Genomic DNA, 24,090 nt, shown 5'->3' with positions numbered 1-24,090 from the left:
AAATACAGCCAGCCTTTCTAATATCACTCCTTATCAATTTTAAACCCATCCAGCATCTTAACTACCTTCTCTTTCGCTATGACTTTGGAAGGATCTTTTTCTTTGGTAAAGGCAGATGCAAAGTATTAATTTAGTGCCTCAGCCTCAGTCTCCATATATAGATCCCATTTTTGGGCCTTAAACAACATTACCCATCATTTTACTATTTCCCATCCTTTTACTATTTATATGTCCATAGGATATTCTTGAATTCCCCTTTATGTTGGCTGCCAGTCTCTTCTCATGCTCTCTCTTTTTTTTCTTTTTCACATCCTCTCTGAGCTTTCCATATTCAGACTGGTGCTCAATTGTATTAGCAACCTGACGTCTGTCATATGCACCCTTTTTCAGCTTCATCTTACTCTATCCCTTTCATCATCCAAGGAGGCTTTTCCCCACAATTTTCTCTTGTGAAAATATACCTGATTGTACAAAGGCCATCTCCTCCTAAAAGCCAGTCCATTGTTCCATTACAGTTTTCCCTGCCAATCTTTAATTCCAATTTACCTAGGACAAACCTGTTCCCACTCCACTGAAATTGGCCCTCCTCCAATTAAGTATTTTTTAGTCTAGAATCCTGCTTGTCTTTTTTCATGGCTAACCTAATCCTTATAATATTATGATTACTGTTCCCTAAATGTTCCCCAACTGACCTTTGATCCACCCTATTTCTCATAACCAGAACAACCAATGCCTCCTTCCTTGTTTGGCTGGAAACATACTGATCAAGAAAATTTTCTTTAACACACTTCAAAAAATCTTCCTCCTTTCTGTCCTTTACACTATTACTATCCCAGTAGGATAATTAAAGTCTCCCGTTAACACTACTTTATAATATTTGAACCACTGTAATTTTCCCTCATATTTGCTCCTCTATATTTTTCCCACTATTTTTTGGTCTACAGAATACACCCAGTAGTGTAATCACACATCTATCGTTTCTTAACTCTGAACTAATTAAATTCTGCCCTTGATGCCTCCAGGGCATCCTCTCCCTCCAGCATGGTAAAATTCTCCTCATCAGTACATCCCTCTTCCTCTCTTTCCTCCCCTATCTTTCCTGAACACCTTGCTTCCAGGGATATTTAGTATGAAGTCCTGACCTTTTTTGAGCCTCTACCCCTTTGCTATCATTATATCCCTATCTGGCTATTTGTGCCTGCAACTCACCAACCTTATTTATGCTTGCTGCATTTACAAAAATGCAATCTGAACCTAATCTAGACATTATTCTCTTCTTTTTAGCCTGACCCCCATCTAATATCTTATTATTTCTTATTCTAGTGCTAGCTGACTTTCCCAATCCTTTTTCACCTTGCTTCTCCTTTCTAACGTTACATTCTGGTTCGCAATACCCTGCCATGTTAGTTTAAGCCCTCCAGAATCGGTCTCAATGTTACAGGAATCTAAACCCCTATCTACTCTACCATCTCCCCAGCCACAAATTCATGTGCTCTATCCTCCTATTTTTATATTCACTAGCATATGGTATCAGGAAAAATCTGGAGATTACTACTCTCAGGTCTGGCTTGCTAATCTCCTTCTTACTTGTCTAAAATCTATCTGCTGGACCTCAACCTTTTTTCTACCTATGTTGTTGGTATGGGCCACATCCTCTAGCTGTTCACCCTCCCACTCAGAATGCTCTGCAACTGCTTAGTGACATCCTTGACCCTGGCATCAGCAACGCATGTCTTCTAGGATTCATGTCTGGAGTCACAAAAAATGCCTGTCTATTCTCCTAATTGTAGAACACCTGTCACTTTGCTTTCCCAATCTTTCTTCTGCCCCACTTTAGAGCTGTGCCACCTGTGGTGTCATGGACATGACTCTGACTGCACTCCCCAGAGGATCCATCACCCTCACGTGTATTCACAACTGAATACTGGTTGGAGAGTGAGATGCGCTCAGAGTACTCCTGCACTCCTTGACGGCTGGTCCTGCTTGACTGCCTGTCTGTTATCCAGTCCCCCTCTGCCTTAAGATGCGGGGTGATCACCTCAAGGAGTACGGTATCCATGAAACATTCAGTTTTGTAGATACACCACAGTGACTCCATCTGCTGCTCAGACTCCAAAGTATAGAGCTTGAGCTCCTCCAACTTACAACACTTCCTGCACACGTGGTTATCCAGGACATGAGCCAAGACCCCCCATCACCTCAACAAGATTCCGCTCTATGTCTTGGGTCACCTAGGTCCTAAGCCCTCTAAGTTTCGCCACCAGTCTCTCTCTCTCCCCACTTTGTCACGCTACTTAAAACCTACCTAAGCTTGTGGTCATCTGTCCTAATATCTATCTCTTCAGCTTGATATGGAAATCTTTCTGATTTTGAATGCTTTTTTACTGCTCAACTGAAATGATCTTTGTACTCCATTCAGCAATTTTCTCCTCTTTTCAGCTTTCTAACCAGCCTGTTTGCCGATTATTAAAACAAAAGTACTTTTAAATAACATCTTTTCAAATAATTAGGATGTCCCAAAGCAGACAAGAAATTATTTTCTCAAGTGTAGGCACTGTTGTTATATAGGCAACAAAAACAGCCAATTTATACATCACCAAGTCTCAAAAAAAGAAAGAAAATGAATGACCTGAAAATTAGCGCTCGTGCAGGGAGAAATGGTGGCCAGGACATCAGGAGAATATCCTACTTTTCTTCAAAAGGTGCTGTGGGATCTTTCTCATTGAATTGCTCAGAGAACCAATATTGGTTCAATATTGCATCTGTATAATGATACCCATAAGACAGTAAATGTTTGGAACTTCCTTACACAAAGGGCAATTGATGGTCAGTTAAATCCTGATCTTGTATTAAGGTACTAAGAAATATGGGATTATGGCAGGTATATGGAGTTAAATCACATATCAACCATGATCGCATTGAATGGTAGTACTTACCCAAGGGTTTAAATAACCTATTCCTGTACCTATGTTCCTAACTGCAGTACTGCACTAGAGTGTTGGTTTGGAATAATTACTCAAGTCTATATAGTGGAGTTTGAAACTGTGGGCTTGACTCTGAAGCTGACAACGTAAACACATACTGGTTCTTTCTTTCAGGAGTCTGAATGTTTGCCTAACTTTCTCGGAATTCCTCTAATTTGTTGAAAGAAAGGTTTGCAGTTTACTGTCTGATGAAAGGTATACACTTAAAATAGCCAACTTTTTTTTTCCCTCTTTTCGGATACTGACCATGTTTTTCATGCCTTTCCTGTTTCTCATCACTCTCACTTCTGAATCAGAGGATTGTGGGTGCAAGCTGCAAGTATATTGATGTAGCAATGAGGGAGTGATACATGGTCTGAAATACTATATTTTAACTGGGAGATTAAACCAAGTCTCAGGTGGATGTAACAGATCCCATAGTACTGAGACAGCAAGGAAGTTCTCATGTCCAGGTGAATGTGCTACTCTTAACCAACGGCAACAGGAACAGGTTATGCAGTCATTTATCTTATTGCTGTTTTGGGATCTTGTGCATTATTTAACTGCTGCATTCAGTGCGTAACCTTAGTGACTGTACTTCTGCTTTAGGATGTGAAAGGCATTAAAGTGGATGTAAGTTTGTCCCTTTATTTTACATTTTCAGAATTTGGGAATAGTTTCTCATATCAGTAATCAATTCATAGTTATTACTGAACTACAATCCTAAATTAATATAAGAATAGAAATATTACACAGTTAATAAATGCAATAACCTGGATTTTTTGACACTGATGCAAAGGTAGGTAGTGAAATGCATTATTCACAGTGTGACGTGTCATTTCCTCTTAGACACAGGCAGAATGAATTTAACAGCTTTGTATTGATTCGCTAGCCTCAGAAGTTGCGCTGGGGAACATCCGTTTCCCATTTTGAGAGAACATGTCAAATTTTAACAAAATCAGGTCTCGGGAAAAGTGCTAAATGAGGAGACTGGAAGTGAGGAAGAATCGAAAAAGAGAGAAGGCCTGAGAGACTTTACACTATGGTGACGAATGAGGCAATGTCCAGGAAGCCTCTAATTAAGACCATTATTCTTGTATCAAACCCAATAGTGCTATGGTGCATCTTCTGTTAAGGCTCCACTGGGATAAGCGCTGACCGACAGAATTGGAATGCTAAAGATAACCGGTTTTAGTTTGTCCGATCTAGCAAAAAACAAAGTGTTTCAAAAAGCAATCCACTGTTTTCCCGAGGTAGTATAATAGAATGAGACTAGGTTGTTATTTTTTGTCCTGCGATCCATAAGATGTAATTTTGCTCTCCTGTGAAGTATTATTCCTGGAAGCCATCAATAAATTCTCAACCCACATGTTAATATTAATTGAAAAAGACCTATCTGCTCCTGTGGCTATATTTTATGAGTGAACACTTTTTGGAGGAATTGGGAAGGGCAATTTTATGGATATTCAATATTTCAGGCCAAAGATGATCTACTGTAACTAATACTGTTGGTCTACATATCAGTAAACTTTAGAAAATAAGGCATGGAAACAATGGTATTGTTTAATTTGTCCTTCTGAAGTCAGGGTTGCGATGTATCCATTGTGTTGGCAGATCCATATTTAAAATAATTTCCAAACATGTTTCAATGGGCTTCAATTTATCTTAAATGGGTGCTGTGCAAAGATTTATAGATTCCTTAAAATCTGTGCTCAGTTATGTCAGGTGGAACCAGTTCCAAATGAAATTCAATGGCAGCAGCTAAACATTTCCAGGAAAGGTCGAAAGATCAGATGCGTTGAAGAACTCCCTCTATAATATAGACAAATCAAAGCTTTACAGATACCTACTGCACCAGTAATACATTCCCATCTCCAATCCTTTCTGCACAGAGTGCAAAGTGGATTTGTAATAATTAATGCCAAACTGAGGGCAGTCTTGTGCCAGTGAATGATTCCCATGGGTGCTGAATTAGTCTGCTGAAACCTATGTTGTGCTGCACAGTTACCAGCTATCAGGGAGGAAGTATTCACCATCATCCCTTTCATTTACACGGATTTTATTATTAAGTGCCCTGGGACCTGTTTATGAGATATCTTTAGAATCCTTTTTGTATTGTTAATGATTGGAATATTAGTAATAACTGTGCTCATTTCAGTTACAACCTCATTTTCCAAACTGCTCTTTAGTTTTTTAAATTGTGATAGGACACTCTCACATTATAGTCTATGAGTTTGGTTATAGGCAATGAATAATAATGAAGACATTGAAATTAACATTAGTATTTACCACACTGTTTCATGTTTGTGCAGGTCAACATACACAATTGCAGGGGTCTGTATTTCATATTGCTAATTAGGGGAAATACCATTGAAGAGCTGTAGTTAGGTTACCTGCTCATGCAGCCATAGTGTGAAGATGACAGAGTCCTGCACACATGTCATCAGTGGTAGGGAAAATGCTAGAATCTATTATTAAGGAGGTTACACTAAGGCACTTAGAAAATCTTAATGCAATCAGGCAGTGTCAACATGGTTTTGTGAAAGGGAAATCATGCTCGACTAATGTATTAGAGTTCTTTGAGGAAGTAACAAGTAATGCAGATAAAGGGGAACCTATAGATGTGGTGTACTTGGATTTCCAAAGGGCACTTGATAAGGTGCCACATCAAAGGTTACGACACAAAATAAGAGCTGACAATGTAGGGGGTAACATATTAGCATGGATAGAGGATTGGTTAGCTAACGTAAACAGAGGTTAGGGATAAATGGGTAATTTTCAGGTTGGCAAGCTGTGACTAGTGGAGTGCCACAGGGATCTGCGTTGGGGCCTCAAACATTTCCAATCAATATCAATGTTTTGGATGAAGGGATTGAATGCATGATTGCTAAATTTGCTGATGATACAACAATAGGTAGGAGAGTAAGTTGTGAAAAGGATATAAGGAGTCTGCAAAAGGATTTGGATAGGTTAAGCATGTGGGCAAAATATGAACTTGTCCACTTTGGCAGGAAGAACAGAAAAGCAGCATATTATTTAAATGGAGCAAGATTGCAGAACTCTGCAGTACAGAGGGATCTGGGTGTCCTGGTACATGAATCACAAAAAGTTAGTATGCAGGTACACTAAGTGATTAGGAAGGCAAATGGAATGTTGTTATTTATTGCAAGGAGAATGAAATATAGAAGTAGGAATGTTTCACCACAGTTGTACAGGGCATTGGTGAGACCTCAACTGGAATACTATGTACAGTTATGGTCTCCTTACCTAAGAAAGGATAAAAATGCATTCAAAGCAGTTAAGAGAAGATTCACTCAGCTGATTCCTGGATTGAAGGGGTTGTCTTGTGAGGAAAGATTCAAGAGGTTGGGCCTGTATCCATTGGTGTTTAGAAGAATGAGAGGTGATCTTATTGAAGCATACAAGATCCTGAGGGGACTTGACAGGGTGGATAGTGAGAGGATGCTTCTCCTTGTGGGAGAGACTTGAATTAGGCGACAAAGTTAAAAATAAGGGGTCTCCCATTTAAGATGGTCATGAGGAGAATTTTCTTTCTCTCAGAGTGTTGTTGGCCTGTCGAATTCTATTCCCCAGAGATCAGTGCAGGTAGGGTCACTGAATATTGTTAAGGCAGAGTTATATAGATCCTTGGTTGACCAGGGAGTCAAATGTTATAGGTCGTAGGCAGGAAAGTAGAGTTGAGACCACAAGCAGATCAGCCATGATGAAATGGCAGAGCAGGCTCAAGGGGACAAATGGCCTACTCCTAATTCATATGTTTGTATGTTCACAAACCATGTACATACCAGGCATGCTTATTATTGGCCCCTGATTATTAGTAAGATTCCCCTTTCATCTTGCCATCAGTTTTACGCAGTGGTGGATATTGTTGGGAAATTGGGACCTTTTCCCTCTCAGGCACCTGATGTCAACATCAAGCTCTCCCAGCTGTGGCAAGGTTAAGTGCAAAACACAGTTTCCTTTTTTTTACTGCAACAAGTGTGCTGACTCCAACATTTTTGCCTCTCCCACACCAGTTCATCCCTTATTGAGAGTGGTCACTTAATACCAGTTTGATTGAGCATGTACTGTGGGCTTACAACTACTAGAAGCTAGATTGTGACCACCCAAAGACGTTTTAGATTGGACCATTGCGGACACAGGAGAATTGCATGCTGCCCATCTGGATGAGGTTTTTAAAAAGCACTCGATGTCTAATCCATCATATCACCCAGTAACTTGCTGTGGAAATCTTTAATGATTGTCCAATCAAATATTATCACCCAGTGCCTTGCTGGTGAGATCCTTAATGACTGTTCCATCAACTAGTTTCAGTCATCTATTCAATGATCAGAAATTGTATGGCAGTATCTTAGCCACACGAGAAATCATAGACATAAAGCTACCCCTGTCTGTCAGAATGCAATAGTTGCACAGTTGAACTGCATAGGTACACAAAAATAATGATGCACTGAGACAGAAGTGACCATCAATCACAGCAGAGCAGGGAACAGCAAGTCCAGAAATCAATATTCCAATGTTATATTCTTGGGGAATATCATTATGGTTACAGAATCAACCAATCATGGTGTTTTTAACACATTGACAGTTCCAAAGCAAGTTCCTGTTTCACAATAAGTAATTGGCTGGTGTTCAATTCTTCAATTTTTTTTAAAAAGTTCCAAAAACATCAACAAAACTTCACTTGTACTGCACAATTTGACAACACTTATTGTGAGGCAGCAGAACAAATAGTTATCAGTACCTGGGATGAGTTAATTCAATTTAAAAATGAATGATTGCAGGTGGAATTTGCTGGATCAAAACCTAGATGATGTTTTCAATGCAAAAGATTCAATATTCTACCTGTCAGGGTAAGTGCCACAGAATTGACATAGTGCAGGAGGCCATTTGGCCCATCATGTCTGCAGTGGCCCTCCGAGTGGGCAACTCACCTAGTACATTTCCCCGCCTTCTCCCCATAACCCTGCACACTCTTCCTTTTCCGATAACAGTGTAATTTCCTTTTGAGTGCTTCATTTGAACCTGCCTCCACCATGCTCTCAGGTAGCACATTCCAAACCCCAACAACAAACTGTAAAAAAGTTTCTCCTCACATCACTTTTGCTTCCTTACTAATTACGTTAAATCTTTGCCCTCTCATTCTTGATCCTTTCACAAGTGGGAACAGTCTCTCTCTAACTACTCTGTCCAGATCCCTCATGATTTTGAATACCTCTATCAAATCTCCTCTCAACCTTCTTTTCTCTGAGGAAAGCAGTCTTGACTTCTCCAATCCATCTTCATAACTGAAATTCCTCATCCCTGGAACCAATATCGTGAATATTTTCTGCAACCTCTCTAATGCCTTCAGATCCTTCCTAAAGTGTGGTGCCAAGAACTACTCTAGCAGAGGGCAAACTGGTGATGTATACAAATTCAACATAACCTTGTTGCTCTTGTACTATGCCCCTATTAACAAAGCCCAAGATACGGTATGCTTTATGAACTGCTCTCTGAACCTGTCCTGCCGCCTTCAATGATTTATGCACACAGGTCTCTCTGCTCCTGCACCCCCTTTAGAGTTACCCTTTATTTTATATTGTCTCTCCATGCTCTTCCGACCAAAACAAATCACCTCACACTTCTCGGCATTGAACTTCATCTGCTACCTGTCTGCCCATTCCACCAACTTATCTATGTCCTTTTGAAGTTCTACACTATCCTCCTCATAGTTCACAATGCTTCCAAGTTTTGTATCATCTGCAAACTTTGAAATTGTGCCCTGTACATCGAGGTTTAGGTAATTAATATATATATCAGTGAAAGCGAGGGTCCCAACACTGACCCCTGGGGAACTCCACTACAAATCTTCCTCCAACCTGGGAAACGTCAATTGGCTACTGCTCTGTTTCCTGTCACCCAGCCAATTCTATAACCATGTTGTTACTGTCACTTTTATTCCATGAGTTATAACTTTGTTTGCAAGTCTATTGTGCAGCACTATATCAACTGTCTTTTGGAAGTCCATGGATACCACATAAACAGCATTGCCCTCAACAGCCCTCTCAGTTAACTCTTCAAAAAAACCCCAGCAAGTCAGTTAAACATGATTTTCCTTTAAGAAATCCATGCTGGCTTTCCTTAATTAACCTATATTTGTCCATGTGACAATTAATTTTCACCCAAATTATTGTTTCTACAAGTTTGCCCACCACCGAAGTTAAACTGACTGGCCTATAGTTGCTGGGCTTATCCTTACACCCTTTTATGAACAAGGGTGCAATGTTTGCAATTCTCCAGTCCTCTGGGACCATCCCTGAATCTAAGGAAAGCTGAAAAATTATGGCCAGTGCCTCTGCAATTTCCATTCCCACTTTTCTCAGTATCCTTGGCTGCATCTCATCCAGTCCTGGTACCTTGTCAACTTTAAGTACAGATAACCTATCCAATACCTCCTCCTTTTAAGTTTTAAATTAATTTAGTATCTGCATTTCCTAATCTTTCCTGGCCTGGGTAACACTGTCTTCCTTCAAAGTATTAATTTAGTACCTCGGCTATGCCCTCTGCCTCCATGTCAAAATCCCCTCTTTGGTCCCTAATAGGCATTATTCCTCCATTTACCACCCTTTTACTATTTATACGCCTATTGAAGACTTGGGAATTCCCTTTTATGCTAACTGCTAGTCTCTTTTCATTCTCCCTCTTTGCCTTTCATTTGCTTTCTAACCTCTACTCTGAGCCTTCTGTATTCAGCTTGGTTTTCAATTGCATTTCCTACCTGACACCTGTCAAAAGCACAATTTTTCTTCTTTCTCTTAATTTCTAACTCCTTTGTCATTCAGGGAGCTCTGGGTTTGTTTGCCCTACCTTTTCCTTTTGAGGGAATATACCTTAACTGTGCCCAAATCATTTCTTCTTTGAAGGTAGACCATTGATCAGCTACTATTTTTCCTGCTAACTTTTGACTCCAATTTATTAGACCCAGATCCGTTCTTACATCATTGAAGTTGGCTTTCCTCCAGATAATTTTTCTTACTCTGGATGCTCTTTGTCCTTTTCCATAGTCAACTTAAAATGTACACTACAATGATCATAGTCCCCGAAATATTCTCCTACTGACACTTGATTTACTTCAACCAACACCTCATTTCCAAGAACCAGGTCTAGCAGTGCCTCCCCCCTTGTTGGACTGGAAACATACCAAAAAAAATTTCCCTGAACACACTCTAGGAATTCTTGTCCCTCCCTTCCCTTTAAAGTAATTACCCAAATATAGACTGGGATAGTAGTGGAGTCTTTCATTTTAAGAACTCTATAATTTTTGCACCTCTGTAATTTCTTTTCAAATTTGTTCCTCTACATTCTATCCACTAGTTGGTCACCTATAGACTACACCAAACAATGTAATTGCATCTTTTCTTCTTCCTGGGCTCTGGCTAAATCGATTCTGTCCTTGAATCTTCTTTTTCCAGCACTGCAGTGCTCTCCTAAATCAACACTGCCGCCCCTCCCTTTTTCTTCTTTTCCTATCTTTCCTGAACACATTGAACACCCAGTCCTGCCCTTCTTGGAACCACATCTGTTATCGCCACATCATATTTCCACACGACAGTTTGTGCCTGTAATGCCCCAATCTTATTTACCATACTCTGTGCATTCACATACATGCAGAGTAACTCTGATTTAGACTCTTATTACGGTCTCCTTTACCCTGACCCTACCTATTAATTTACTATTCCCTACTCTAATGCTATCTATCTCTCCAAGTATTCTGTGTCCCTTGGTATTCTGTCTAATATTATCTCCTGGTTCCCACACCCCTGCCAAGTTAGTTTAAACCCTCCCCAACAGCACTAGCAAAATGCCCTACAGGAACTCTGTCCCAGCTCTGTTCAGGTGCAACCCATCCAGCCTGTACTCGTCCCATCTTCCAAAAGCCGCTCCCAATGTCCCAAGAATCTAAAGCCTTCCCTCCTGCAACATCGTTCCAGCCATGCATTCATCACTGTCTTATCTGCCTTACCCGTGGTACTGGGAGTAATCGGGAGATCACTACTTTTGAATTGCTGCTCATTAATTTTCTACCTAGCTCCCTAAATTCAAACTGCAGGACCACCTCCCTCTTTATACCTATGTCTTTGGTATCAATGTGACCCACGATTGCTTCACCCTCCCTTTCGGGGTGCCCTGCAGCTGCTCAGTGACATCATTGACATTGGCACCAGGGAGACAACACACCATCTGGATTCACGTTTGCGGTTACAGAAACACCTATCTATTCCCCTAACTACAGAATCACCCGTCACTATTGCTCTTCCAGACTTCCTTGTGCCCCCCTGTACTGCTGAGCCACCCATGCTGCCATGGACTTGACTCTGGCTGCACTCCTCAGTCTATCACTCTCATAAGTATTCAGAACTGAATACAGGTTGGAAAGCGGGATGCATTCAGGGCACCCCTGCTTGACCTGCCTCTTCTGGCGATCATCCCTTCCCTCTCACCCTGCATATTCTTAAACTGCGGGGTGACCACTTCTATAAATGTGTTATACACCTAACTCTCAATTTCACAGATGCTCCACAGTGATGCCAGCTGCTGCTTAGGTTCCATAGCCTGGAGCTTAAGCTGCTGCAATTGACGACTTTCCTGCATAAATGATTATTCAGGATATGGGAAGCACCCTGGAGTCCCCTCATAGCACAGGAGGGACACTCTCGAGATTGAAGCAGCCTTGCCATTTCTCTATTTATTAACACATAACCTTGTGACTGTAATTAAATCTTACTACTGGTAATAAGCCTTACCAATATTAATAAAACTTTACTGATACCAATAAAACTTACTACTATTAAACCTTAGTGGTATTAAAAAATCCTACCAATACCTAGTACACTTTAGTAGTGGTAATAAACCTTACTTATAAATCTCGTAAAACTTTACAATTATAATAAATGATCCAAGTTTTGAAAGATAATTGAGCAAAATACTCACCAACCAATCACTCACCTGTTTTCCTGTGACATCAGACTTTGACTTTTCTCAGAGCACAGTTGGTCCTCAGACTGGCTGCCCTCTGTGACCTTTTTGAGCTAAGTCTCTACTGCTCTCTCCTCTCTTTTTAAACTGAAGTCTCCACCGCTCTCTACTCCCTTTTTAAACTGAAGTCTTCGCTACTCTCTACTTCCTTTTAAAGCTGCAGACTCCACCACTATCCATGCCCCTTTTTAAACTGAAGTTGCCACTGCTCTCTCCTCTCTTTTTAAACTAAAGTCTTCGCCACTCCTCTCACTGTTTTTTAAACTCAAAGTGAGAGAAAAAGAGGAAAGTGAGGAAGGAGGGGAGAGGGGAAAATAATAAAAATAGACAGGAGAGCATGAACACACAAAAGTTGGACTCTTTAAAGCAGCCATTTGACCTGTTTGGATGTGATGTTCCATTTCCCTTGGGGGAACTCTCAAGAACATCTGAAAAACACACACACACAAGTGTTCACTGACTCTTGCTATCATCCCATATTCTATGATGTGGTACATTTTCACTCATTTTAAAAGCACGAAAGACTGCAAGCAATCTGCCAGGATTCAAAATACCATGAGTGCAGCATCAAACAAAATGAACTCTCCAACTTTTGAGCAGAGCCCCAATAAAGAACACTTGATGCTTTAAACACACCACCACTGGGGACTTGACTGCCCACTTATGAACTAATTTTTCGAGCAATATAAGTAATATCAGCTACAACCTTTGGTGACAGTGAGTACATTGTTTAAATTGTTTTTAGTCTGGTGGATTAATATTGATCCTGGGACCATAGTCCAATGCACTTCAATAACAAACAACAATAAAAGCTTGCATTTAAAAGTATTTCATTCTAAGACTCTTCAGAGGACAAAATGGACGTCAAGCTGAAGGAGTGGGGATTAGGAAGGTTGGTGGATTTTGAGAACAGTCTTAAAAGAGGGCAAGACAGTGGTGAGAGCTACCAGAGCTAAAGCAGATGTAGGTATGGCCACCAAATAGTGGGCAAATGGAGGAGAATGAAAAAGAGCCCAGAGCAGATGAGTGGAGAGTTTCAAAGTGGTGTTTGTACACTGGAGGTAACTACATTGTTGGGAAACGCAATGGAGGAACTTAAACACAAGGGTGAGCATTTTAATGTTGAGGCACTGGGCAACTGAAAACAAAACAGCAAGGACAAAGGCAAAGGGCAAACAGAATGTGGTGTAGGGTAATATACAGTTTTGGAGAAGTTAAAGTTTCTGCAGGGTGGAGGAAAGGAGACTGGCCAGCACAGGACTGAAGTAGGCAAGTCTGGAGGATGGCAAAGGCAAAGGGTGAGGGTTTCAGCAGCAGTAGGAGCTGAGGTAGGGGTGGAGCTGTAAGTAGGCAACCTGTGCAATGGAGAGAAAAGAGCTGATTTTAACTTTGAGCAGTGCCAGGAATTGGCCATTAGCAATTGGGCTACTTGTTATACACCCCACTCTTTTCATTGACTTTTTATATATACATATATATGATATGGTGTACCGACAGCTGATTCACTACCACCTGTTTGTGCCACCCACCAAAAGTTAAAATGGACTCTGAGGCAAGTTTCTATAATGCTGCCAAATTGTAATTTTGTTGCTTGTGACGGGCATAATAATTTGCATAAACTGATAAATTACAGCTAATGTGCACTCACTTCATTATACTTAGTCATTCTTTGATATCAAAAGAATTTAGCTAAACGGCAGCAGCAAACAGACAATGTAATTATTTTAAGGCCTTCCCAACCAGAGCTATACACCTTATACCCACAATCTCACAAAAAAAAGTGAAAAGGCCTGAGAAAAATTCCAAGGGAAAACAAATGCAATCACCAAAATGAGAGAAGGAAGAGCTCCAAATAGGTTGAAAAGGATCACAGAAAACTGAACACATCAACAGTTCCCCAGTAGCATATCTGAAATTGGTCAGGCGCCATTTTGCTTTGTTAAATGATGCTCAACTCACAACCTCTGTGACCATAAAAAGGCTGAGATCACAAGACCTGAACCAAGAGATTTTTGAATAGAAGTAATGTGCGGTGTTACGGAGAAAAGGCAGGGCAATGGCACTAGGTCATAATGCTCATTTGGAGAGCTGGTGCAGACATGATGGGCTGAATGGCCTTCTGTTCCATTAAAACTCTAATTCTGTGCTGCAGGAGTTAGTGGTACTGTCTATGTTTAATTCAAAGTTGCTTAATCAAACTATCTGACGATTCAAGGGCTTCTTTGCACTAAATTCCCACTTTGCTTTGTTACTTAATTCAAATTATTGAATACTACAATTTTTTAGGACAAAAAATGGAAGTACCATTAATGTTTTAGCTCATTTACAACAGAATGCTTAATTTCACTGCAACCTTGCTTTTCGCATAATGAACACAAATTTGTACATTTTGCAGACAATTAAACACAGACAATAATGTATTATTGCAAACTGACACACACACCAGTTAAAATGATATCAATGAGGCAAACAATACACAAATAAATCAACCAGTCATCTTCCTATAATATATTAACTCAATGCATCATACACCTTTGAATTATAACTGATGGAGTTTAAGAAATGCTTGCCCACATTATAACTCTGTCATACTGAAAAGCAGAAATCTAGTCATTTTGGAGATGGGCAGCAGCAAAAACTCAGAAGAAGAAGAGAAATCTGGAGTATGAAGCATTATCATTTCAGGTGGATGGTGTTCATGCCAGTTTTGCTTCAGCAGAGACGTGCTCCCTGACAGGTATAATCATCGACATAGACCCAGAATTGCACGCCTTTATTCCCACTGCATTTTCTATAGCTGCAAACACCAATTTTGACATCTTGGATGCCTTCCAGGCTCCAGCTGTCACCTTCTGGTTTTAGCCTGTAAAACAAGGCACATGAAAAGATTTTTCTAGGTCAAAATAAAAGACATCTATCTGAACACTGGTTTTAATCTCACTTCAGTCTCCCAGCTTCTGTTGGGAGAATATAGGGACAGATTTTCCTTCCTCCCTTAGGCCCTGATTTTCACTCCAGGGCCAGGTGCACAAACGGGGAGAATTCCCAGCTCCGCAAACCCGGCCTTTAAAAATGGCTGCCCGGACGTCAGATTTTTAGTCCACAGGGGCTTAGGCTAGCTTAGATGTCAGGAAGAATGCCAGGGATGACCCCAGAAGAAGGCTACCAGGTGCAAAGGTGGGCTGAGTGGAAGACCTGCTTCAGTGATCTAGTACTCTGTCCAAGGTTTAAAAATAAAGAATAAAACATGAAATATCTCTCCAGCCTTCACCCACCCCCTCACATTTCTCATACCCCATCCAAGTCAACCTATCTCGCTTCATGCCCCCACATACCCCATAACCCCTCATACCCTCCATGCCAATCTATGCCCCTCCATCAACCCCCGTGGCCCCTCATATGCTTCATGTCAACCTATGCCCTTCCACCCATCCCCAAGGCCCTTTATGGCCCCTGTGCCAACTTAGGTTGGCACTAAATTGGCACTATGTCCCCACACCCACAAAACTTTGCCCTTACGCCTACGACGTATCCACCATGGGCACACCTCAGGATCCATGCGGAGATCAGATAAAGTTCTACAAAACAAAGTTCTAAGTGTCTTTTGCAGACTCCACTATATTGAAAAAAAACTCATTCACAAAAAACCATTTACTACATTTACATTCCTTCAATTACATAAAGCCTTATAACAACAAACGTTTCATTCAAGGCACAATTTCTTATAACAAGCACTTGAATTCATTGACCTATATCAAAGCTGTAGCTGTCAATCAAACTGTGAAATGGCAGGCACAGGACTGTGATAATGGATGGTTGTGAAATCAGTCACACAGCAGTAATCCAGTAATGGAAGCTCTCAGGTTTATGTCAACACACAGTGAAATAGCAAGCAATCATTTTGTTTCAAATCCAGACATTTTTTTTTCAAAAGTTTAAAGGGCAGGATATTTAAATGCCTTGACAGCTTCCTTTGGCAGGTGCTTTTGACAGTTCCACTTGACACTTTTGACAGCTTCCTTTGACAGGTCCTCTTAATAGGTTCCTTTGACAGGTGCTTTTGACAGGTTTGACAATTGACTTTGACAGATCTGTTGACTGTTCCAATTAGCTTGGCAGTAATAGGTTTATGCACTTTTTATGCACATGTATGTCTACTTTTAACAATTTCAACAGGCACCTTAATTCTCCCAAATGGCACCTGACCCCCACCAAAGGTATCCTGGGACCAGATCCAAAGGCATCCCTTACCTCTCCAAAAGGGTACCCTGGCTATCCAAATGAAATCACAAAGTTCAAAACCGGCCCTTACCAGGCACTCCAAGGCTACCAAAACCCCACTTCAGTGGAGACAGCTGGCCTCCATAAAACATGCAAAATACACTCCACCAGCATGAAAATGGGGATTGCTGTGTTTGTTGGGGGCGGGGCTTGCGATTTTTGGCCACTGCCACCATTTTTGGCATGATGGAGAGGCAATTCTCCACACAATTTCAGGATATACATAAGACTGCTCATAAGATCCACTGGGGTGGATGGATCAGGTCTGCAAACAGACAAGTGCAACTTCTGCAGAACTGGATCTTATGGAAGAAGCAAGTGCTTGGCAATGGTGATTTAATGAATCATTGTTGTTGCCAACATATATCAGATTGAATTCACATATTTGGCTAATTTAGAATGCTGTGTGCAATTCCAAGTTTGGACATGAGCTCTGAGCCTGGAAATAGCGTGAAGTATCTGTCATGTAAACAATGGAGTTCTACTGGGGGCGGGAGGGGAGGGAGGAGGTCAGAGAATGGTCCCGAACACAGATGTGCCTGTTCTCCACCCTATTCACAGGGGAAGGGGAATTCCAATGCAGTGAATGTGAGTGCTTCTTCTGCACACCCCAGTTATGTTCTGGCCAAAGTTTGAGAGCGTTGGGGGAATGTTCCCAGGAATCATGCCAGGTGAACCTCCAACACAGCCAGTGGTACCTGTGTCCGCTGAGAGCATATGTTGTTCTGAAACACAACTAGGTCCCATCTAGCAAGCAGAATGGGGAGTTTAAAATTTGGTGAGAGTGGAAATTCAGTGCAGAGAGAGGAGGAGATACTCCTTGTCTTTAACACTTGTAGTGGTTTGTGTAAGCTTGAGGCAGTAAGCTTTTTAAACTAAGAACCTATAACTAATACTTTATTAAATTAATCATTTAAAATAGTTAAATTAATTCACTTAAAAACTAAAAATAGACCAGTGAATTAATCCAATTTTTAAAGTAAATATATAGAAGATTAGATAGAAATGGCAGTGCAGGAAGTTTGCTCCATCTGCAGCATGTGGGAGTTTATGGAGAGCAGTGCGATTCCAGGCTACTACATCTGCAGTCGGAGTCTGCAACTCAAGGAGCTTCAGCTGAGAGTTGCTGAGCTTGAGTCTGAGGTGCAGAAACACAGAACGATTACGGCTCGGAAGGAGGCCATTCAGCCCATCAGATGTGGCAATACTTGAGGGAGGGAGCAAGTTACCTGGGCATTTTGACACAGGAGACAGTCACACTCCCTAGGTTAGGTAGCAACTTAGATTGGTTAGTGGTCAAGGACAGGAGGGTGTAACTGTGATTCAGGCAGATAAGATGACCACAGGTGAAATGATGGAGGAGCCTTAACCCTTGTCATTGTCCATTGCAAGAATACAGTGAGGATGAGCAAATTGACCACAGCACTGTTGTACAGGGGCTGTTCATGTGGGCAGAGTTAAAAAAAATGGAAGAGGACAGTATAGTCAGGGGCAATAGATACTGTTCTCTACAGCTGCGATCGGGCGTTCCAAAAGCTGCATTGCCTACCCAGTGCAAAGGGTAAGGAAACCTCCTCATGGCTGGAAAAGAATTTGGAGGAGAGGAAGATCCAGTTGCTTAGATCCATGTAAGAACCAACGACATAAGTAGAAATAGGATGAGGTTCTGCTGAGGGAGTTTGAGGAACCACGGTGCAAATTAAAAGGTAAAACCTTAAATGTAATAATTTCTGGACTACTAGCTGAGCCTCACACAACATACGAGCAAACTGCTTAGAAGTTTAAATGCATGACTGAAAGAGTGGCATTGGAATTCAATTCATGAGGCACTTGGGGAAAGAGGGAGCTGTTCCATTGGGACAGACTTCACTTGAGCAGTGCAGGGAGATGTACACTAGCAAATCACATAACTATGGCAGTAAATAGGGCATTAAACAAATAAGGGAAGGGAGAGTTCCAGTAAGGGTAATTTTTTAAGTCTGAAGAGAAAAATCAAAGCTGCGGAGCAGAGTTACGATTTGGGTAAAATCAAGCATTGATTGCGTAAGGAGCCAGAGGGTTTAAAACCAGTGATAAGGCTTTAACATCTAAGGCCACATCAGGGAAACACAGCAAAAAATTGAAATTAAGGACATTATATCTGAATATATAAAGCATGTAAAAAGATAGATGAATTAATACACAAATTTAGATAAATGGGTTTGATCACTAGCTATTACTGAGACATAATTGCAGGGTGATCAAGGTTGGAAACTACATTTTGAAGGATTGACTTTTAGAATATAAATGGAAACAAGGTGAGGTAGCCTTGATAATAAAGGATGAGATAAAGGCTAGTAAGAAAGGATCTTAACCCAAAATTCAGGACGTCAAATCAGTATGGGTGGAGCAAGAAATAACAAACAATAGAAAAAAAAATAGATGGGAGTAGTTTATAGGCCCTTTAACAGTAATCATAGTATTGGACAGAGTGTAAATCAGGAAGTTAGAGGAGCATGTAACAAGAATAATGCAATAACCATGGGGGACATTAATCTTCATCTAAACTAGGCAAACCAAATTGCCAAAAGTAGCTTTGAAGATGAATTCATGGAATGCATTTGACATAGTTTTCTCGAACAATAAAAAGAAAAAAAGACTTGCATTTATACAGCATCTTTCAGGACCTCGGGGCATCTCAAAACACTTTACAGCCAATGAAATACTTTTGAAATATGGGCATTGTTGTATGCAGGAAACACACAGCAAGCACCCACAAACAGTAATGCGATAATGACCAGATAATCTATTTGTTGTGATGTTGCTTGACGCATAGATTTTGACCTCAAAGTTGCATCAAGTGTGTACAGGTTTAGAAGTAATTGGACGAAGGATTAGAGGAGAGTTCAGAAAAGAGCCTTTAAGCTAGAGGTTGTTGAGGGGTGTCGAAGTCACTGCCTGAAATGACTGGTAGAAAACCTCATCACATTTAAAAAGTAAATGGATGTGCACTTGAAATATCGCAACCTACAAAGCTACCGGCCAAAAGCAGGAAAGTGGAATCAGGCTGGTAAAAGGCTTATTTTTAGCCAGCACAGACATGATGGGCCAAATTGTTCCCTTCTGTGCCCTAAATTTCTATGTTTCCATGGTTTCTCCCTCATGTGCTTACCCAGCTTTCTCTTTAAGGCATTTTTGCAATTCGCTTCAATGGCTTCTTGTGGTAACAAGTTTCGCAATTTAACCACTCTCTGGGGAAAAAAGTTTTCCCTTAATTCTCTGTTAGATTTCTTTGTGACTTTCTGGATTTGAATTTTGGTCTTTTCCGCAAGTGGGAACATCATCTCTACATCTACCTCATTAAATCCTTTCGAGCAAGAAAAGCCCATGTTTATATAGCACCTTTAATATAGTACAATGCTCCAAGCTGATTCAAGGGAGGGTTATAAAACCATAACTGTTACTGAGCCAATAATAGGATCAATGGCCAACTGCTTGCTTAAAGATGCAGATTTTAAGAAGCATTAAACAGGAGCAAAGTGAGATAGACAGGTGGGAAGGTTTAGGGAGGAAATTCCAGGGCTGAGGGACTTGGCAGCTGAAAGCAAATCTGTCAACAGTGCAGTGATTAAAATTGGGGATACTTAAGAAACCAGAACTGGAGGAGAACAGATGTCTCAGGTGGTTGTTGGGCTGGAGATTACAGAGATATGGAGGGGTGAGCGCATGCACAGATTTGAAAACCATAATAAAAATTTTAAAATCAATCCATTGCTTATAACCAGCAGGATGGAATACAGAGAATGGAACTTGAGAAGCGGTGTTTTGGATGAACTCAAGTTTATGAAGGATAAAACATTAGGGGCCAGCCAGTAGTACATTGGAATAGTCAAGTTAAGGGTAACAAAGGGTTTCAGCTGAAATGAACTGCGGATAAAAGACCTCCAAACAGGTCACCCCTCAACCTTCCCTTTTCTTGATAAAAGGGCCCCAAGCTGGTTAAATCTTTCCTGAAATGTATAACCTCTCAGTTCTGGTATCATCCTTGTGAATTATTTTTGCATTTCTTCAATGCACTATAGATTTTTTATATATAATTTGGAAACTAGGACTAAGCACAGTACTCCAAGTGTGGTCTAAACAAGGTTTGCTACAAGTTGAATACAAAAGGCCGATTATCACAGTCGCATCACTCCTGGCACAGTGCCCCCACCCCCCCACCCAACAATACCCACACACCTCCCCCTCCCCCCAAAACTAACTCCTCTCATTTAAATGAGCCTGTCCCTGGCATTTTGAATGGGAAGACGACCAAATAATCAGAGACACAGGCAGAAGATCCTGTCCTCCTCACACACCTATGGCTTCAACGGCACCCTGGATTTTTCACCCTCCTGTTTATCATAACCAAATGCTAGAAACATGACCAATGCTACTAATGACCTCCATGAAGGGAGCTGGTTGTGAAAATGTAGTCAGGCCCAGTATCTTTAAGAGCTTGTGCCCAATATGGTAAGAAACTGTGCCATCAATAAGAAAAAAAAACCCTAGGAAAGGATTGTCTATGGCGTTACCACTTTCTTCATCTGATCCAGCATGCTTCAACTCCTCTCTTTCCTCACTGACTGCACAGACACATTTAAAGCTAAATAAAGTTCCATGGAATGAAGGCTTGTGAAGATGGTGAAGGATAAAGAACAAATGTGCACCTTTTAAAACCTCAGGATGTCCAAAGCACTTCACAGGCAATAATGTACTTTCAAAAAAAATTCTTTCGAGTTATCAACAGTCACAGATTGCAACTCTTTTTGAGTACAATCACAGTTCTTGGTTTCCGGGAGTGGGACATGAACCCACAACCTTCTGATTCAAAGGCGAGGGTGCTATGGACTGAGCCACAGCTGACACCTCTATAATGTACTTTCAAAGTGTACTCACTGTTGTGATGTCAATTTGCACACATCAATGTCTCAAACAGGAGGAAGATAAATGACCAATTAAGCAGCTTTAGTGATGCTGGCTGAGGGACAAATATTGGTTAGGTCAGTGGGAGAATGCCCTCATCTTCTTTTGAAATGCCTTGGGATTGGAGAGTGCACATCTGGTTTGACATCTCATCCAGAGACAATACTTCCAACAGTGCAGTGCTGCCTGTGTACTGCACTGCCATGGCAGCCGAGATTATATCCTTAACTCTCTGGAGTAGGGTTTAACCACAGCCATCTGGCACAGAGACAAGAGTGCAACCATTGAGCCACAGCTGACACGTGCATTGCACATCAATTCCTTTTACTGTTATGGTTGTAGCTGCTTACCATTTACTTAAATTCATGAATTTGTTCTCTTGATTAACCTCAAAACTTTCAGATTACAAACCTGTTCAACTTTGACTTAAAAACCTAAGTACCTGCTTGCTGCTGAGTTCATTCAATCTGTTTTCTCACTTTCAGAAAACATTAAAACCCAAAAATCAGCAGATCTAAATATATAGTAGCCAAAAATAGTTGTATAATTAGTGCAGGTAGGATAAAAAAAATTGTGCAAGACAATTTTGACTGACCTGATATCAAAGGTAACAGCTAAGAATCTATAGCAATGTAGGGAGCACTCATAAATCTACAGGTTCTATCAGACTTCATCATGTAAGCTTTTCTAGGACAGTGCAAAAAGATTAAAAGGATTCACATGATGAAATGCATTCAGTAATGATTCTGAATATGAACGTTAAAGAAGGGGTGTGCAAGGAATGCACAAACACTCAGCAGGTTATTGATGATGATATTGCATATTATATTTTACAGCTGCCTTCCATTAGAAGTTAATTTTGTCTATTATCCCTTGGCACAGTCCAGGTTTTCATCTAATTGACTAAATGCCTCCAGCTAACCAATTATTGTTGCTTCTAATGTATTACAATTAGAATTGGTCCTGGCTGTGGAGACAGCTGGTTATATGTCAAGGAACAATTTTCTCTCATCTATTAACGTCACTGATCTTTCAGCTTTCTGTAAACTTTCCTCCTTCCTTACAATCTATTATCATTTTTACTGCTTTACAATTTTCAAGTGCCTTCGATGACCTTAAAAATCTCATACATAGGAATGATATTGCTCATTTGACCTTAGTGAAGTCTTTCAATGCCAATGATTCCCATTAAGCTTTTAATGTTGTTCTTCACTAAAGAGTGTAACGCAACCTAAAAATGATTCAGTTGCTGCCATGTGAATTAAATACATGGTGTTATACCCCTTTATTGTGATGACCCGGTACATCAGACATGTGTGCTTATTTCAAAACGAAATATCCATGGGCTCAAGCCCGGGTGATTTTCTGCTTGAATTTGCCACACTGAATCTCATCAGAGCTTGCATATTAGCAGTAATTGAGTATGTCACAGTCGTGCATCATCTCATGAGATTAAAACTCTGTCCACATTGTCCAAAGACCAATATATGCCCTTTTGGCTCATCACAATAATTGCTCTGAGAGCAAGGCACCTAAATCCTGGATAGACATACTCTTGGGGTTAAAGGATGATTCAAGATAACTACAGAATTGTAGAAAATACACTCTGATGTCTATTTAATAACCGCCATTTATCATTTCAGTGCAGCACAATTTGGGGGTTTAAGTAAGTTCAGTTCATGATGTCTATTCACACAATGACACTGCTGAGATTGCTCAGATGCCAATAGTTGAAAAGGGAGCAAGAGCCAATAAGGTTCAAACTTGGGCAATTCAACATGTGACTGTTTAAAACATGATATCAATAATGCCCAGGCTGTAAATTCACTTCCCCCTTTAGAAGACACCCTCAAGATAAACGTTGAAGTAGTTTAATGTCAAATGAAATGGAATAAAATAACTTTGAAAAACACATTTCGGAAGAGGACAAGAGTTGTTTCCTTTTGGTATCTCTAAAGCTCTGTTGGGAAAGAAAACAACAATAACATTTTCAGTACTTCCAAAAAAGAATTTATGCAACTGCTTTCCCCATACACTCAGTATGAAGTCGAGCTGTACATCTGAGCATGAACATGGAAAATGTTATGTATCACTGTTTATCAAAGTAGGATGAACATAAAAGCTCAGGTAGAAAAAAGGCTTGAACAAGGCATTACTGAATAATTAAAACCACTTTGGGCGACTCCATTAGCAATCAAAAAGAAGAAAGAAGGATAAGTGCAACCAATTCCTCCTCAGCTACAAAGGTCTCAATGATCCCTCACAAATAGATTCAGTCCAGTTGTTAAGGGAGGGAAGTGTAATTAGCCTTGGAGCAACGTTGCACAAGGAAGTTAACTGACTGACCAAAGCAAGAGGGATGTTTTGATGTAGAAATGTACTGACACAGTCTGAGCAAAGGTATGACAGAACTGCTGCAATGCCAAAGCAAAATACTGAAGATGCAGGAAATCTGAAAAAGAAATCAGAAAATGCTGGAAGTACTCAGCAGCTCGAGTATGAAGAGAGAAAGGAAGTTGGATTTAATGGTCCATATGGTGGAGCTGTTCACTGGCTGGAGAGTGGGTGGTAATGCCCCCGGCCAGTCCCGGGCTCCCCAACATGATTAAAAGACAACTAGACCCCTATCTGGTTGGTGTTAGGTTCTTGGGTCCTGCAGGGCAGACGTCCCACCTCTGAGAGGTGCCATCCAATCTGAGGGTGGCAACAATGCAGATCCGGTAGCAACACCGGGAGCCGTGGCCATTGCCAGTACTGCAGTACACTCAGAAGGAGAGACAGCCCTGGAGGCCCTGAAATACAGGTGAGTGAGAGGGAGGAGTCACTGGGGCCAGTAAGCCAGACTCCGCTGAAGGAGAGGGAG

At 40.8% G+C, this 24,090-nt stretch overlaps 1 protein-coding gene across 3 annotated transcripts in view; it reads right to left on the bottom strand.

Moving 5' to 3' along the window:
* LOC144681777 (metabotropic glutamate receptor 7-like) overlaps window positions 1-24,090 on the bottom strand; it is a 697,320-nt gene that overhangs the window by 122,407 nt on the left and 550,823 nt on the right. The gene's annotated exons all lie outside the window — the stretch shown is intronic.

This window comes from Cetorhinus maximus, chromosome 6, assembly GCF_964194155.1.
Source record: "Cetorhinus maximus chromosome 6, sCetMax3.hap1.1, whole genome shotgun sequence".
In the NCBI taxonomy this organism is placed as follows: Eukaryota; Metazoa; Chordata; class Chondrichthyes; order Lamniformes; family Cetorhinidae; genus Cetorhinus; species Cetorhinus maximus.
The sequence above is the reverse complement of the archived record's forward strand: the minus strand, read 5'-3'. Positions and strand labels throughout refer to the sequence as shown.